We start from the raw sequence: 18,720 nt of genomic DNA on the forward strand, positions 1-18,720 counted from the left end.
GCGGGCGCTAGGCCTACCAACACAAGTGCGGTATCATTTTTATCGGAAGACTTGGGGGAACGCTGGGTGGATGGAAATTTGTGGCTCCTCTCAGATTCCAGAACTTTCTGTAACCGAAATGTGAGGAAAATGTGTTTTTTTAGCCAAATTTTGAGGTTTGCAAAGGATTCTGGGTACCACAACCTGGTCAGAACCCCACAAGTCACCCAATCTTGGATTCCCCTAGGTCTCTAGTTTTCAAATATGCACAGATTTGGTAGGTTTCCCTAGGTGCCGGCTGAGCTAGAGGCCAAAATCTACAGGTAGGCACTTTGCAAAAAACAGCTCTGTTTTCTGTCAAAAAAGGGATGTGTCCACGATGTGCTTTGGGGTATATCCTGTCGCGGGCGCTAGGCCTACCAACACAAGTGAGGTATCATTTTTATCGGGAGACTTGGGGGAACGCTGGGTGGAAGGAAATGTGTGGCTCCTCTCAGATTCCAGAACTTTCTGTCACCGAAATGTGAGGAAAATGTGTTTTTTTAGAAAAATTTTGAGGTTTGCAAAGGATTCCGGGTAACACAACCTGGTCAGAGCCCCACAAGTCACCCCATCTTGGATTCCCCTAGGTCTCTAGTTTTCAAATATGCACAGGTTTGGTAGGTTTCCCTAGGTGCCGGCTGAGCTAGAGGCCAAAATCTACAGGTAGGCACTTTGCAAAAAACAGCTCTGTTTTCTGTCAAAAAAGGGATGTGTCCACGTTGTGCTTTGGGGCTTTTCCTGTCGCGGGCGCTAGGCCTACCCACACAAGTGAGGTATCATTTTTATCGGGAGACTTGAGGGAACGTTGGGTCGAAGGAAATTTGTGGCTCCTCTCAGATTCCAGAACTTTCTGTCACCGAAATGTGAGGAAAATTTGTTTTTTTTAGCAAAATTTTGAGGTTTGCAAAGGATTCTGGGTAACAGAACCTGGTCAGAGCCCCACAAGTCACCCCATCTTGGATTCCCCTAGGTCTCTAGTTTTAACAAATGCACAGGTTTGGTAGGTTTCCCTAGGTGCCGGCTGAGCTAGAGGCCAAAATCTACAGGTAGGCAATTTGCAAAAAACAGCTCTGTTTTCTGTGAAAAAATGTGATGTGTCCACGTTGTGCTTTGGGGCATATCCTGTCACTCGCGCTAGGCCTACCCACACAAGTGAGGTACCATTTGTATCGAGAGACTTGGGGTAACACTGGGTGGAAGGAAATTTGTGGCTCCTCTCAGATTCCAGAACTTTCTGTCACCGAAATGACAGGAAAAAGTGTTTTTTTAACCAAATTTTGAGGTTTGCAAAGGATTCTGGGTAACACAACCTGGTCAGAGCCTCACAAGTCAGCCCATCTTGGATTCCCCTAGGTCTCTAGTTTTCAAAAATGCACAGGTTTGGTAGGTTTCCCTAGGTGCCGGCTGAGCTATAGGCCAAAATCTACAGGTAGGCACTTTGCAAAAAACAGCTCTGTTTTCTGTCAAAAAATGGGATGTGTCCACGTTGTGCTTTGGGGCATATCCTGTCGCGGGCGCTAGGCCTACCAACACAAGTGCGGTATCATTTTTATCGGGAGACTTGGGGGAACGCTGGGTGGATGGAAATTTGTGGCTCCTCTCAGATTCCAGAACTTTCTGTCACCGAAATGTGAGGAAAATGTGTTTTTTTAGCCAAATTTTGAGGTTTGCAAAGGATTCTGGGTAACACAACCTGGTCAGAGCCCCACAAGTCACCCCATCTTGGATTCCCCTAGGTCTCTAGTTTTCAAATATGCACAGGTTTGGTAGGTTTCCCTAGGTGCCGGCTGAGCTAGAGGCAAAAATCTACAGGTAGGCACTTTGCAAAAAACAGCTCTGTTTTCTGTGAATAAATGTGATGTGTCCATGTTGTGTTTTGGGGCATATCCTGTCGCAGACGTTAGGCCTACCCACACAAGTAAGGTGCCATTTTTATCGAGAGAATTGGGGGAACGCTGGGTGGAAGGAAATTTGTGGCTCCTCTCAGATTCCAGAACTTTCTGTCACCGAAATGAAAGGAAAAATTGTTTTTTTAGCCACATTTTGAGGTTTGCAAAGGATTCTGGGTAACAGAACCTGCTCAGAGCCCCACAAGTCCCCCCATCTTGGATTCCCCTAGGTCTTTAGTTTTGAAAAATGCACAGGTGTAGTAGGTTTCCCTAGGTGCCGGCTGAGCTAGAGGCCAAAATCTACAGGTAGGTACTTTGCAAAAAACAGCTCTGTTTTCTGTCAAAAAATGGGTTGTGTCCACGTTGTTCTTTGGGGCATATCCTGTCGCGGGCGCTAGGCCTACCAACACAAGTGTGGTATCATTTTAATCGGGAGACTTGGGGGAACGCTGGGTGGATGGAAATTTGTGGCTCCTCTCAGATTCCAGAACTTTCTGTCACCGAAATGTGAGGAAAATGTGTTTTTTTAGCCAAATTTTGAGGTTTGCAAAGGATTCTGGGTAACACAACCTGGTCAGAGCCACACAAGTCACCCCATCTTGGATTCCCCTAGGTCTCTAGTTTTCAAATATGCACAGGTTTGGTAGGTTTCCCTAGGTGCCGGCTGAGCTAGAGGCCAAAATCTACAGGTAGGCACTTTGCAAAAAACAGCTCTGTTTTCTGTCAAAAAAGGGATGTGTCCACGTTGTGCTTTGGGGCATATCCTGTCGCGGGCGCTAGGCCTACCAACACAAGTGCGGTATAATTTTTATCGGGAGACTTGGGGGAACGCTGGGTGGAAGGAAATTTGTGGCTCCTCTCAGATTCCAGAACTTTCTGTCACCGAAATGTGAGGAAAATGTGTTTTTTTAGAAAAATTTTGAGGTTTGCAAAGGATTCTGGGTAACACAAACTGGTCAGAGCCCCATAAGTCACCCCATCTTGGATTCCCCTAGGTCTCTAGTTTTCAAATATGCACAGGTTTGGTAGGTTTCCCTAGGTGCCGGCTGAGCTAGAGGCCAAAATCTACAGGTAGGCACTTTGCAAAAAACAGCTCTGTTTTCTGTGAATAAATGTGATGTGTCCATGTTGTGTTTTGCGGCATATCCTGTCGCAGACGTTAGGCCTACCCACACAAGTGAGGTGCAATTTTTATCGGGAGACTTGGGGGAACGCTGGGTGGAAGGAAATTTGTGGCTCCTCTCAGATTCCAGAACTTTCTGTCACCGAAATGTGAGGAAAATGTGTTTTTTTAGCCAAATTTTGAGGTTTGCAAAGGATTCTGGGTAACACAACCTGGTCAGAGCCCCACAAGTCACCCCATCTTGGATTCCCCTAGGTCTCTAGTTTTCAAATATGCACAGGTTTGGTAGGTTTCCCTAGGTGCCGGCTGAGCTAGAGGCAAAAATCTACAGGTAGGTACTTTGCAAAAAACAGCTCTGTTTTCTGTCAAAAAATGGGATGTGTCCACGTTGTGCTTTGGGGCATATCCTGTCGCGGGCGCTAGGCCTACCAACACAAGTGTGGTATCATTTTTATCGGGAGACTTGGGGGAACGCTGGGTGGATGGAAATTTGTGGCTCCTCTCAGATTCCAGAACTTTCTGTCACTGAAATGTGAGGAAAATGTGTTTTTTTAGCCACATTTTGAGGTTTGCAAAGGATCCCGGGTAACACAACCTGGTCAGAGCCCCACAAGTCACCCCATCTTGCATTCCCCTAGGTCTCTAGTTTTCAAATATGCACAGGTTTGGTAGGTTTCCCTAGGTGCTGGCTGAGCTAGAGGCCAAAATCTACAGGTAGGCACTTTGCAAAAAACAGCTCTGTTTTCTGTAAAAAAATGGGATGTGTCCACGTTGTGCTTTGGGGCATTTCCTGTCGCGGGTGCTAGGCCTACCCACACAAGTGAGGTATCATTTTTATTGGGAGACTTGGGGGAACGCTGGGTGGAAGGAAATTTGTGGCTCCTCTCAGATTCCAGAACTTTCTGTAACCGAAATGTGAGGAAAATGTGTTTTTTTAGCCAAATTTTGAGGTTTGCAAAGGATTCTGGGTACCACAACCTGGTCAGAACCCCACAAGTCACCCAATCTTGGATTCCCCTAGGTCTCTAGTTTTCAAATATGCACAGGTTTGGTAGGTTTCCCTAGGTGCCGGGTGAGCTAGAGGCCAAAATCTACAGGTAGGCACTTTGCAAAAAACAGCTCTGTTTTCTGTCAAAAAAGGGATGTGTCCACGATGTGCTTTGGGGTATATCCTGTCGCGGGCGCTAGGCCTACCAACACAAGTGAGGTATCATTTTTATCGGGAGACTTGGGGGAATGCTGGGTGGAAGGAAATGTGTGGCTCCTCTCAGATTCCAGAACTTTCTGTCACCGAAATGTGAGGAAAATGTGTTTTTTTAGAAAAATTTTGTGGTTTGCAAAGGATTCCGGGTAACACAACCTGGTCAGAGCCCCACAAGTCACCCCATCTTGGATTCCCCTAGGTCTCTAGTTTTCAAATATGCACAGGTTTGGTAGGTTTCCCTAGGTGCCGGCTGAGCTAGAGGCCAAAATCTACAGGTAGGCACTTTGCAAAAAACAGCTCTGTTTTCTGTCAAAAAAGGGATGTGTCCACGTTGTGCTTTGGGGCTTTTCCTGTCGCGGGCGCTAGGCCTACCCACACAAGTGAGGTATCATTTTTATCGGGAGACTTGAGGGAACGTTGGGTCGAAGGAAATTTGTGGCTCCTCTCAGATTCCAGAACTTTCTGTCACCGAAATGTGAGGAAAATGTGTTTTTTTTAGCAAAAGTTTGAGGTTTGCAAAGGATTCTGGGTAACAGAACCTGGTCAGAGCCCCACAAGTCACCCCATCTTGGATTCCCCTACGTCTCTAGTTTTAACAAATGCACAGGTTTGGTAGGTTTCCCTAGGTGCCGGCTGAGCTAGAGGCCAAAATCTACAGGTAGGCAATTTGCAAAAAACAGCTCTGTTTTCTGTCAAAAAATGGGATGTGTCCACGTTGTGCTTTGGGGCATATCCTGTCGCGGGCGCTAGGCCTACCAACACAAGTGCGGTATCATTTTTATCGGGAGACTTGGGGGAACGCTGGGTGGATGGAAATTTGTGGCTCCTCTCAGATTCCAGAACCTTCTGTCACCGAAATGTGAGGAAAATGTGTTTTTTTAGCCAAATTTTGAGGTTTGCAAAGGATTCTGGGTAACACAACCTGGTCAGAGCCCCACAAGTCACCCCATCTTGGATTCCCCTAGGTCTCTAGTTTTCAAATATGCACAGGTTTGGTAGGTTTCCCTAGGTGCCGGCTGAGCTAGAGGCAAAAATCTACAGGTAGGCACTTTGCAAAAAACAGCTCTGTTTTCTGTGAATAAATGTGATGTGTCCATGTTGTGTTTTGGGGCATATCCTGTCGCAGACGTTAGGCCTACCCACACAAGTGAGGTGCCATTTTTATCGAGAGAATTGGGGGAACGCTGGGTGGAAGGAAATTTGTGGCTCCTCTCAGATTCCAGAACTTTCTGTCACCGAAATGAAAGGAAAAAGTGTTTTTTTAGCCACATTTTGAGGTTTGCAAAGGATTCTGGGTAACAGAACCTGCTCAGAGCCCCACAAGTCCCCCCATCTTGGATTCCCCTAGGTCTTTAGTTTTGAAAAATGCACAGGTGTAGTAGGTTTCCCTAGGTGCCGGCTGAGCTAGAGGCCAAAATCTACAGGTAGGTACTTTGCAAAAAACAGCTCTGTTTTCTGTCAAAAAATGGGTTGTGTCCACGTTGTGCTTTGGGGCATATCCTGTCGCGGGCGCTAGGCCTACCAACACAAGTGTGGTATCATTTTTATCGGGAGACTTGGGGGAACGCTGGGTGGATGGAAATTTGTGGCTCCTCTCAGATTCCAGAACTTTCTGTCACCGAAATGTGAGGAAAATGTGTTTTTTTAGCCAAATTTTGAGGTTTGCAAAGGATTCTGGGTAACACAACCTGGTCAGAGCCACACAAGTCACCCCATCTTGGATTCCCCTAGGTCTCTAGTTTTCAAATATGCACAGGTTTGGTAGGTTTCCCTAGGTGCCGGCTGAGCTAGAGGCCAAAATCTACAGGTAGGCACTTTGCAAAAAACAGCTCTGTTTTCTGTCAAAAAAGGGATGTGTCCACGTTGTGCTTTGGGGCATATCCTGTCGCGGGCGCTAGGCCTACCAACACAAGTGAGGTATCATTTTTATCGGGAGACTTGGGGGAACGCTGGGTGGAAGGAAATTTGTGGCTCCTCTCAGATTCCAGAACTTTCTGTCACCGAAATGTGAGGAAAATGTGTTTTTTTAGAAAAATGTTGAGGTTTGCAAAGGATTCTGGGTAACACAAACTGGTCAGAGCCCCATAAGTCACCCCATCTTGGATTCCCCTAGGTCTCTAGTTTTCAAATATGCACAGGTTTGGTAGGTTTCCCTAGGTGCCGGCTGAGCTAGAGGCCAAAATCTACAGGTAGGCACTTTGCAAAAAACAGCTCTGTTTTCTGTGAATAAATGTGATGTGTCCATGTTGTGTTTTGCGGCATATCCTGTCGCAGACGTTAGGCCTACCCACACAAGTGAGGTGCAATTTTTATCGGGAGACTTGGGGGAACGCTGGGTGGAAGGAAATTTGTGGCTCCTCTCAGATTCCAGAACTTTCTGTCACCGAAATGTGAGGAAAATGTGTTTTTTTAGCCAAATTTTGAGGTTTGCAAAGGATTCTGGGTAACACAACCTGGTCAGAGCCCCACAAGTCACCCCATCTTGGATTCCCCTAGGTCTCTAGTTTTCAAATATGCACAGGTTTGGTAGGTTTCCCTAGGTGCCGGCTGAGCTAGAGGCAAAAATCTACAGGTAGGTACTTTGCAAAAAACAGCTCTGTTTTCTGTCAAAAAATGGGATGTGTCCACGTTGTGCTTTGGGGCATATCCTGTCGCGGGCGCTAGGCCTACCAACACAAGTGTGGTATCATTTTTATCGGGAGACTTGGGGGAACGCTGGGTGGATGGAAATTTGTGGCTCCTCTCAGATTCCAGAACTTTCTGTCACTGAAATGTGAGGAAAATGTGTTTTTTTAGCCACATTTTGAGGTTTGCAAAGGATCCCGGGTAACACAACCTGGTCAGAGCCCCACAAGTCACCCCATCTTGCATTCCCCTAGGTCTCTAGTTTTCAAATATGCACAGGTTTGGTAGGTTTCCCTAGGTGCCGGCTGAGCTAGAGGCCAAAATCTACAGGTAGGCACTTTGCAAAAAACAGCTCTCTTTTCTGTAAAAAAAATGGGATGTGTCCACGTTGTGCTTTGGGGCATTTCCTGTCGCGGGTGCTAGGCCTACCCACACAAGTGAGGTATCATTTTTATTGGGAGACTTGGGGGAACGCTGGGTGGAAGGAAATTTGTGGCTCCTCTCAGATTCCAGAACTTTCTGTCACCAAAATGTGAGTAAAATGTGTTTTTTTATCCAAGTTTTGAGGTTTGCAAAGGATTCTGGGTAACAGAACCTGGTCAGAGCCCCACAAGTCACCCCATCTTGGATTCCCCTAGGTCTCTAGTTTTCAAAAATGCACAGATTTGGTAGGTTTCCCTAGGTGCCGGCTGAGCTATAGGCCAAAATCTACAGGTAGGCACTTTGCAAAAAACAGCTCTGTTTTCTGTGAATAAATGTGATGTGTCCATGTTGTGTTTTGGGGCATATCCTGTCGCAGACGTTAGGCCTACCCACACAAGTGAGGTGCCATTTTTATCGGGAGACTTGGGGGAACACTGGGTGGAAGGAAATTTGTGGCTCCTCTCAGATTCCAGAACTTTCTGTCACCGAAATGAAAGGAAAAAGTGTTTTTTTAGCCACATTTTGAGGTTGGCAAAGGATTCTGGGTAATAGAACCTGCTCAGAGCCCCATAAGTCACCCCATCTTGGATTCCCCTAGGTCTCTAGTTTTCAAATATGCACAGGTTTGGTAGGTTTCCCTAGGTGCCGGCTGAGCTAGAGGCCAAAATCTACAGGTAGGCACTTTGCAAAAAACAGCTCGGTTTTCTGTGAATAAATGTGATGTGTCCATGTTGTGTTTTGCGGCATATCCTGTCGCAGACGTTAGGCCTACCCACACAAGTGAGGTGCAATTTTTATCGGGAGACTTGGGGGAACGCTGGGTGGAAGGAAATTTGTGGCTCCTCTCAGATTCCAGAACTTTCTGTCACCGAAATGTGAGGAAAATGTGTTTTTTTAGCCAAATTTTGAGGTTTGCAAAGGATTCTGGGTAACACAACCTTGTCAGAGCCCCACAAGTCACCCCATCTTGGATTCCCCTAGGTCTCTAGTTTTCAAATATGCACAGGTTTGGTAGGTTTCCCTAGGTGCCGGCTGAGCTAGAGGCAAAAATCTACAGGTAGGTACTTTGCAAAAAACAGCTCTGTTTTCTGTCAAAAAATGGGATGTGTCCACGTTGTGCTTTGGGGCATATCCTGTCGCGGGCGCTAGGCCTACCAACACAAGTGTGGTATCATTTTTATCGGGAGACTTGGGGGAACGCTGGGTGGATGGAAATTTGTGGCTCCTCTCAGATTCCAGAACTTTCTGTCACTGAAATGTGAGGAAAATGTGTTTTTTTAGCCACATTTTGAGGTTTGCAAAGGATCCCGGGTAACACAACCTGGTCAGAGCCCCACAAGTCACCCCATCTTGCATTCCCCTAGGTCTCTAGTTTTCAAATATGCACAGGTTTGGTAGGTTTCCCTAGGTGCCGGCTGAGCTAGAGGCCAAAATCTACAGGTAGGCACTTTGCAAAAAACAGCTCTGTTTTCTGTAAAAAAAATGGGATGTGTCCACGTTGTGCTTTGGGGCATTTCCTGTCGCGGGTGCTAGGCCTACCCACACAAGTGAGGTATCATTTTTATTGGGAGACTTGGGGGAACGCTGGGTGGAAGGAAATTTGTGGCTCCTCTCAGATTCCAGAACTTTCTGTCACCAAAATGTGAGTAAAATGTGTTTTTTTATCCAAGTTTTGAGGTTTGCAAAGGATTCTGGGTAACAGAACCTGGTCAGAGCCCCACAAGTCACCCCATCTTGGATTCCCCTAGGTCTCTAGTTTTCAAAAATGCACAGATTTGGTAGGTTTCCCTAGGTGCCGGCTGAGCTATAGGCCAAAATCTACAGGTAGGCACTTTGCAAAAAACAGCTCTGTTTTCTGTGAATAAATGTGATGTGTCCAGGTTGTGTTTTGGGGCATATCCTGTCGCAGACGTTAGGCCTACCCACACAAGTGAGGTGCCATTTTTATCGGGAGACTTGTGGGAATACTGGGTGGAAGGAAATTTGTGGCTCCTCTCAGATTCCAGAACTTTCTGTCACCGAAATGAAAGGAAAAAGTGTTTTTTTAGCCACATTTTGAGGTTGGCAAAGGATTCTGGGTAATAGAACCTGCTCAGAGCCCCACAAGTCCCCCCATCTTGGATTCCCCTAGGTCTCTAGTTTTCAAAAATGCACAGGTGTAGTAGGTTTCCCTAGGTGCCGGCTGAGCTAGAGGCCAAAATCTACAGGTAGGTACTTTGCAAAAAACAGCTCTGTTTTCTGTCAAAAAATGGGATGTGTCCACGTTGTGCTTTGGGGCATATCCTGTCGCGGGCGCTAGGCCTACCAACACAAGTGCGGTATCATTTTTATCGGGAGACTTGGGGGAACGCTGGGTGGATGGAAATTTGTGGCTCCTCTCAGATTCCAGAACTTTCTGTAACCGAAATGTGAGGAAAATGTGTTTTTTTAGCCAAATTTTGAGGTTTGCAAAGGATTCTGGGTACCACAACCTGGTCAGAGCCCCACAAGTCACCCCATCTTGGATTCCCCTAGGTCTCTAGTTTTCAAATATGCACAGGTTTGGTAGGTTTCCCTAGGTGCCGGCTGAGCTAGAGGCCAAAATCTACAGGTAGGCACTTTGCAAAAAACAGCTCTGTTTTCTGTCAAAAAAAGGATGTGTCCACGATGTGCTTTGGGGCATATCCTGTCGCTGGCGCTAGGCCTACCAACACAAGTGAGGTATCATTTTTATCGGGAGACTTGGGGGAACGCTGGGTGGAAGGAAATTTGTGGCTCCTCTCAGATTCCAGAACTTTCTGTCACTGAAATGTGAGGAAAATGTGTTTTTTTAGAAAAAGTTTGAGATTTGCAAAGGATTCTGGGTAACACAACCTGGTCAGAGCCCCATAAGTCACCCCATCTTGGATTCCCCTAGGTCTCTAGTTTTCAAATATGCACAGGCTTGGTAGGTTTCCCTAGGTGCCGGCTGAGCTAGAGGCCAAAATCTACAGGTAGGCACTTTGCAAAAAAACAGCTCTGTTTTCTGTGAATAAATGTGATGTGTCCATGTTGTGTTTTGCGGCATATCCTGTCGCAGACGTTAGGCCTACCCACACAAGTGAGGTGCAATTTTTATCGGGAGACTTGGGGGAACGCTGGGTGGAAGGAAATTTGTGGCTGCTCTCAGATTCCAGAACTTTCTGTCACCGAAATGTGAGGAAAATGTGTTTTTTTAGCCAAATTTTGAGGTTTGCAAAGGATTCTGGGTAACACAACCTGGTCAGAGCCCCACAAGTCACCCCATCTTGGATTCCCCTAGGTCTCTAGTTTTCAAATATGCACAGGTTTGGTAGGTTTCCCTAGGTGCCCGGCTGAGCTAGAGGCAAAAATCTACAGGTAGGTACTTTGCAAAAAAACAGCTCTGTTTTCTGTCAAAAAATGGGATGTGTCCACGTTGTGCTTTGGGGCATATCCTGTCGCGGGCGCTAGGCCTACCAACACAAGTGTGGTATCATTTTTATCGGGAGACTTGGGGGAACGCTGGGTGGATGGAAATTTGTGGCTCCTCTCAGATTCCAGAACTTTCTGTCACTGAAATGTGAGGAAAATGTGTTTTTTTAGCCACATTTTGAGGTTTGCAAAGGATCCCGGGTAACACAACCTGGTCAGAGCCCCACAAGTCACCCCATCTTGCATTCCCCTAGGTCTCTAGTTTTCAAATATGCACAGGTTTGGTAGGTTTCCCTAGGTGCCGGCTGAGCTAGAGGCCAAAATCTACAGGTAGGCACTTTGCAAAAAACAGCTCTGTTTTCTGTAAAAAAATGGGATGTGTCCACGTTGTGCTTTGGGGCATTTCCTGTCGCGGGTGCTAGGCCTACCCACACAAGTGAGGTATCATTTTTATTGGGAGACTTGGGGGAACGCTGGGTGGAAGGAAATTTGTGGCTCCTCTCAGATTCCAGAACTTTCTGTCACCAAAATGTGAGTAAAATGTGTTTTTTTATCCAAGTTTTGAGGTTTGCAAAGGATTCTGGGTAACAGAACCTGGTCAGAGCCCCACAAGTCACCCCATCTTGGATTCCCCTAGGTCTCTAGTTTTCAAAAATGCACAGATTTGGTAGGTTTCCCTAGGTGCCGGCTGAGCTATATGCCAAAATCTACAGGTAGGCACTTTGCAAAAAACAGCTCTGTTTTCTGTGAATAAATGTGATGTGTCCATGTTGTGTTTTGGGGCATATCCTGTCGCAGACGTTAGGCCTACCCACACAAGTGAGGTGCCATTTTTATCGGGAGACTTGGGGGAACACTGGGTGGAAGGAAATTTGTGGCTCCTCTCAGATTCCAGAACTTTCTGTCACCGAAATGAAAGGAAAAAGTGTTTTTTTAGCCACATTTTGAGGTTTGCAAAGGATTCTGGGTAATAGAACCTGCTCAGAGCCCCACAAGTCCCCCCATCTTGGATTCCCCTAGGTCTTTAGTTTTCAAAAATGCACAGGTGTAGTAGGTTTCCCTAGGTGCTGGCTGAGCTAGAGGCCAAAATCTACAGGTAGGTACTTTGCAAAAAACAGCTCTGTTTTCTGTCAAAAAATGGGATGTGTCCACGTTGTGCTTTGGGGCATATCCTGTCGCGGGCCGCTAGGCCTACCAACACAAGTACGGTATCATTTTTATCGGGAGACTTGGGGGAACGCTGGGTGGATGGAAATTTGTGGCTCCTCTCAGATTCCAGAACTTTCTGTAACCGAAATGTGAGGAAAATGTGTTTTTTTAGCCAAATTTTGAGGTTTGCAAAGGATTCTGGGTACCACAACCTGGTCAGAGCCCCACAAGTCACCCCATCTTGGATTCCCCTAGGTCTCTAGTTTTCAAATATGCACAGGTTTGGTAGGTTTCCCTAGGTGCCGGCTGAGCTAGAGGCCAAAATCTACAGGTAGGCACTTTGCAAAAAACAGCTCTGTTTTCTGTCAAAAAAAGGATGTGTCCACGATGTGCTTTGGGGCATATCCTGTCGCGGGCGCTAGGCCTACCAACACAAGTGAGGTATCATTTTTATCGGGAGACTTGGGGGAACGCTGGGTGGAAGGAAATTTGTGGCTCCTCTCAGATTCCAGAACTTTCTGTCACCGAAATGTGAGGAAAATGTGTTTTTTTAGAAAAATTTTGAGGTTTGCAAAGGATTCCGGGTAACACAACCTGGTCAGAGCCCCACAAGTCACCCCATCTTGGATTCCCCTAGGTCTCTAGTTTTCAAATATGCACAGGTTTGGTAGGTTTCCCTAGGTGCCGGCTGAGCTAGAGGCCAACATCTACAGGTAGGCACTTTGCAAAAAACAGCTCTGTTTTCTGTCAAAAAAGGGATGTGTCCACGTTGTGCTTTGGGGCTTTTCCTGTCGCGGGCGCTAGGCCTACCCACACAAGTGAGGTATCATTTTTATCGGGAGACTTGAGGGAACGTTGGGTCGAAGGAAATTTGTGGCTCCTCTCAGATTCCAGAACTTTCTGTCACCGAAATGTGAGGAAAATGTGTTTTTTTTAGCAAAATTTTGAGGTTTGCAAAGGATTCTGGGTAACAGAACCTGGTCAGAGCCCCACAAGTCACCCCATCTTGGATTCCCCTAGGTCTATAGTTTTCAAAAATGCACAGGTTTGGTAGGTTTCCCTAGGTGCCGGCTGAGCTAGAGGCCAAAATCTACAGGTAGGCAATTTGCAAAAAACAGCTCTGTTTTCTGTGAAAAAATGTGATGTGTCCACGTTGTGCTTTGGGGCATATCCTGTCACTCGCGCTAGGCCTACCCACACAAGTGAGGTACCATTTTTATCGAGAGACTTGGGGTAACGCTGGGTGGAAGGAAATTTGTGGCTCCTCTCAGATTCCAGAACTTTCTGTCACCGAAATGACAGGAAAAAGTGTTTTTTTAACCAAATTTTGAGGTTTGCAAAGGATTCTGGGTAACACAACCTGGTCAGAGCCTCACAAGTCAGCCCATCTTGGATTCCCCTAGGTCTCTAGTTTTATAAAATGCACAGGTTTGGTAGGTTTCCCTAGGTGCCAGGCTGAGCTATAGGCCAAAATCTACAGGTAGGCACTTTGCAAAAAACAGCTCTGTTTTCTGTCAAAAAATGGGATGTGTCCACGTTGTGTTTTGGGGCATATCCTGTCGCGGGCGCTAGGCCTACTCACACAAGTGAGGTACCATTTTTATAGGTAGACTTGGGGGAACGTTGGGTCGAAGGAAATTTGTGGCTCCTCTCAGATACCAGAACTTTCTGTCACCGAAATGTGAGGAAAATGTGTTTTTTTAGCCAAATTTTGAGGTTTGCAAAGGATTCTGGGTAACAGAACCTGGTCAAAGCCCCACAAGTCACCCCATCTTGGATTCCCCTAGGTCTCTAGTTTTCAAAAATGCACAGGTGTAGTAGGTTTCCCTAGCTGCCGGCTGAGCTAGAGGCCAAAATCTACAGGTAGGCACCTTGCAAAAAACAGCTCTGTTTTCTGTCAAAAAATGGGATGTGTCCACGTTGTGCTTTGGGGCATATCCTGTCGCGGGCGCTAGGCCTACCAACACAAGTGAGGTATCATTTTTATCGGGAGACTTGGGGGAACGCTGGGTGGATGGAAATTTGTGGCTCCTCTCAGATTCCAGAACTTTCTGTCACCGAAATGTGAGGAAAATGTGTTTTTTTAGCCATATTTTGAGGTTTGCAAAGGATTCTGGGTAACACAACCTGGTCAGAGCCCCACAAGTCACCCCATCTTGGATTCCCCTAGGTCTCTAGTTTTCAAATATGCACAGGTTTGGTAGGTTTCCCTAGGTGCCGGCTGAGCTAGAGGCCAAAATCTACAGGTAGGCACTTTGCAAAAAAACAGCTCTGTTTTCTGTGAATAAATGTGATGTGTCCATGTTGTGTTTTGGGGCATATCCTGTCGCAGACGTTAGGCCTACCCACACAAGTGAGGTGCCATTTTTATCGGGAGACTTGGGGGAACGATGGGTGGAAGGAAATTTGTGGCTCCTCTCAGATTCCAGAACTTTCTGTCACCGAAATGAAAGGAAAAAGTGTTTTTTTAGAAACATTTTGAGGTTTGCAAAGGATTCCGGGTAACACAACCTGGTCAGAGCCCCACAAGTCACCCCATCTTGGATTCCCCTAGGTCTCTAGTTTTCAAATATGCACAGGTTTGGTCGGTTTCCCTAGGTGCCGGCTGAGCTAGAGGCCAAAATCTACAGGTAGGCACTTTGCAAAAAACAGCTCTGTTTTCTATCAAAAAAGAGATGTGTCCACGTTGTGCTTTGGGGCATATCCTGTCGCGGGCGCTAGGCCTACCAACACAAGTGAGGTATCATTTTTATCGGGAGACTTGGGGGAACGCTGGGTGGAAGGACAATTTGTGGCTCCTCTCAGATTCCAGAACTTTCTGTCACTGAAATGTGAGGAAAATGTTTTTTTTTATCCACATTTTGAGGTTTGCAAAGGATCCCGGGTAACACAACCTGGTCAGAGCCCCACAAGTCACCCCATCTTGGATTCCCCTAGGTCTCTAGTTTTCAAATATGCACAGGTTTGGTAGGTTTCCCTAGGTGCCGGCTGAGCTAGAGGCAAAAATCTACAGGTAGGTACTTTGCAAAAAACAGCTCTGTTTTCTGTCAAAAAATGGGATGTGTCCACGTTGTGCTTTGGGGCATATCCTGTCGCGGGCGCTAGGCCTACCAACACAAGTGTGGTATCATTTTTATCGGGAGACTTGGGGGAACGCTGGGTGGATGGAAATTTGTGGCTCCTCTCAGATTCCAGAACTTTCTGTCACTGAAATGTGAGGAAAATGTGTTTTTTTAGCCACATTTTGAGGTTTGCAAAGGATCCCGGGTAACACAACCTGGTCAGAGCCCCACAAGTCACCCCATCTTGCATTCCCCTAGGTCTCTAGTTTTCAAATATGCACAGGTTTGGTAGGTTTCCCTAGGTGCCCGGCTGAGCTAGAGGCCAAAATCTACAGGTAGGCACTTTGCAAAAAACAGCTCTGTTTTCTGTAAAAAAATGGGATGTGTCCACGTTGTGCTTTGGGGCATTTCCTGTCGCGGGTGCTAGGCCTACCCACACAAGTGAGGTATCATTTTTATTGGGAGACTTGGGGGAACGCTGGGTGGAAGGAAATTTGTGGCTCCTCTCAGATTCCAGAACTTTCTGTCACCAAAATGTGAGTAAAATGTGTTTTTTTATCCAAGTTTTGAGGTTTGCAAAGGATTCTGGGTAACAGAACCTGGTCAGAGCCCCACAAGTCACCCCATCTTGGATTCCCCTAGGTCTCTAGTTTTCAAAAATGCACAGATTTGGTAGGTTTCCCTAGGTGCCGGCTGAGCTATATGCCAAAATCTACAGGTAGGCACTTTGCAAAAAACAGCTCTGTTTTCTGTGAATAAATGTGATGTGTCCATGTTGTGTTTTGGGGCATATCCTGTCGCAGACGTTAGGCCTACCCACACAAGTGAGGTGCCATTTTTATCGGGAGACTTGGGGGAACACTGGGTGGAAGGAAATTTGTGGCTCCTCTCAGATTCCAGAACTTTCTGTCACCGAAATGAAAGGAAAAAGTGTTTTTTTAGCCACATTTTGAGGTTTGCAAAGGATTCTGGGTAATAGAACCTGCTCAGAGCCCCACAAGTCCCCCCATCTTGGATTCCCCTAGGTCTTTAGTTTTCAAAAATGCACAGGTGTAGTAAGGTTTCCCTAGGTGCCGGCTGAGCTAGAGGCCAAAATCTACAGGTAGGTACTTTGCAAAAAACAGCTCTGTTTTCTGTCAAAAAATGGGATGTGTCCACGTTGTGCTTTGGGGCATATCCTGTCGCGGGCGCTAGGCCTACCAACACAAGTACGGTATCATTTTTATCGGGAGACTTGGGGGAACGCTGGGTGGATGGAAATTTGTGGCTCCTCTCAGATTCCAGAACTTTCTGTAACCGAAATGTGAGGAAAATGTGTTTTTTTAGCCAAATTTTGAGGTTTGCAAAGGATTCTGGGTACCACAACCTGGTCAGAGCCCCACAAGTCACCCCATCTTGGATTCCCGTAGGTCTCTAGTTTTCAAATATGCACAGGTTTGGTAGGTTTCCCTAGGTGCCGGCTGAGCTAGAGGCCAAAATCTACAGGTAGGCACTTTGCAAAAAACAGCTCTGTTTTCTGTCAAAAAAAGGATGTGTCCACGATGTGCTTTGGGGCATATCCTGTCGCGGGCGCTAGGCCTACCAACACAAGTGAGGTATCATTTTTATCGGGAGACTTGGGGGAACGCTGGGTGGAAGGAAATTTGTGGCTCCTCTCAGATTCCAGAACTTTCTGTCACCGAAATGTGAGGAAAATGTGTTTTTTTAGAAAAATTTTGAGGTTTGCAAAGGATTCCGGGTAACACAACCTGGTCAGAGCCCCACAAGTCACCCCATCTTGGATTCCCCTAGGTCTCTAGTTTTCAAATATGCACAGGTTTGGTAGGTTTCCCTAGGTGCCGGCTGAGCTAGAGGCCAACATCTACAGGTAGGCACTTTGCAAAAAACAGCTCTGTTTTCTGTCAAAAAAGGGATGTGTCCACGTTGTGCTTTGGGGCTTTTCCTGTCGCGGGCGCTAGGCCTACCCACACAAGTGAGGTATCATTTTTATCGGGAGACTTGAGGGAACGTTGGGTCGAAGGAAATTTGTGGCTCCTCTCAGATTCCAGAACTTTCTGTCACCGAAATGTGAGGAAAATGTGTTTTTTTTAGCAAAATTTTGAGGTTTGCAAAGGATTCTGGGTAACAGAACCTGGTCAGAGCCCCACAAGTCACCCCATCTTGGATTCCCCTAGGTCTATAGTTTTCAAAAATGCACAGGTTTGGTAGGTTTCCCTAGGTGCCGGCTGAGCTAGAGGCCAAAATCTACAGGTAGGCAATTTGCAAAAAACAGCTCTGTTTTCTGTGAAAAAATGTGATGTGTCCACGTTGTGCTTTGGGGCATATCCTGTCACTCGCGCTAGGCCTACCCACACAAGTGAGGTACCATTTTTATCGAGAGACTTGGGGTAACGCTGGGTGGAAGGAAATTTGTGGCTCCTCTCAGATTCCAGAACTTTCTGTCACCGAAATGACAGGAAAAAGTGTTTTTTTAACCAAATTTTGAGGTTTGCAAAGGATTCTGGGTAACACAACCTGGTCAGAGCCTCACAAGTCAGCCCATCTTGGATTCCCCTAGGTCTCTAGTTTTATAAAATGCACAGGTTTGGTAGGTTTCCCTAGGTGCCGGCTGAGCTATAGGCCAAAATCTACAGGTAGGCACTTTGCAAAAAACAGCTCTGTTTTCTGTCAAAAAATGGGATGTGTCCACGTTGTGTTTTGGGGCATATCCTGTCGCGGGCGCTAGGCCTACTCACACAAGTGAGGTACCATTTTTATAGGTAGACTTGGGGGAACGTTGGGTCGAAGGAAATTTGTGGCTCCTCTCAGATACCAGAACTTTCTGTCACCGAAATGTGAGGAAAATGTGTTTTTTTAGCCAAATTTTGAGGTTTGCAAAGGATTCTGGGTAACAGAACCTGGTCAAAGCCCCACAAGTCACCCCATCTTGGATTCCCCTAGGTCTCTAGTTTTCAAAAATGCACAGGTGTAGTAGGTTTCCCTAGCTGCCGGCTGAGCTAGAGGCCAAAATCTACAGGTAGGCACCTTGCAAAAAACAGCTCTGTTTTCTGTCAAAAAAATGGGATGTGTCCACGTTGTGCTTTGGGGCATATCCTGTCGCGGGCGCTAGGCCTACCAACACAAGTGAGGTATCATTTTTATCGGGAGACTTGGGGGAACGCTGGGTGGATGGAAATTTGTGGCTCCTCTCAGATTCCAGAACTTTCTGTCACCGAAATGTGAGGAAAATGTGTTTTTTTAGCCATATTTTGAGGTTTGCAAAGGATTCTGGGTAACACAACCTGGTCAGAGCCCCACAAGTCACCCCATCTTGGATTCCCCTAGGTCTCTAGTTTTCAAATATGCACAGGTTTGGTAGGTTTCCCTAGGTGCCGGCTGAGCTAGAGGCCAAAATCTACAGGTAGGCACTTTGCAAAAAACAGCTCTGTTTTCTGTGAATAAATGTGATGTGTCCATGTTGTGTTTTGGGGCATATCCTGTCGCAGACGTTAGGCCTACCCACACAAGTGAGGTGCCATTTTTATCGGGAGACTTGGGGGAACGATGGGTGGAAGGAAATTTGTGGCTCCTCTCAGATTCCAGAACTTTCTGTCACCGAAATGAAAGGAAAAAGTGTTTTTTTAGAAACATTTTGAGGTTTGCAAAGGATTCCGGGTAACACAACCTGGTCAGAGCCCCACAAGTCACCCCATCTTGGATTCCCCTAGGTCTCTAGTTTTCAAATATGCACAGGTTTGGTCGGTTTCCCTAGGTGCCGGCTGAGCTAGAGGCCAAAATCTACAGGTAGGCACTTTGCAAAAAACAGCTCTGTTT

This window comes from Pleurodeles waltl, chromosome 3_1 (genome assembly GCF_031143425.1).
Source record: "Pleurodeles waltl isolate 20211129_DDA chromosome 3_1, aPleWal1.hap1.20221129, whole genome shotgun sequence".
Classification (NCBI taxonomy): Eukaryota; Metazoa; Chordata; class Amphibia; order Caudata; family Salamandridae; genus Pleurodeles; species Pleurodeles waltl.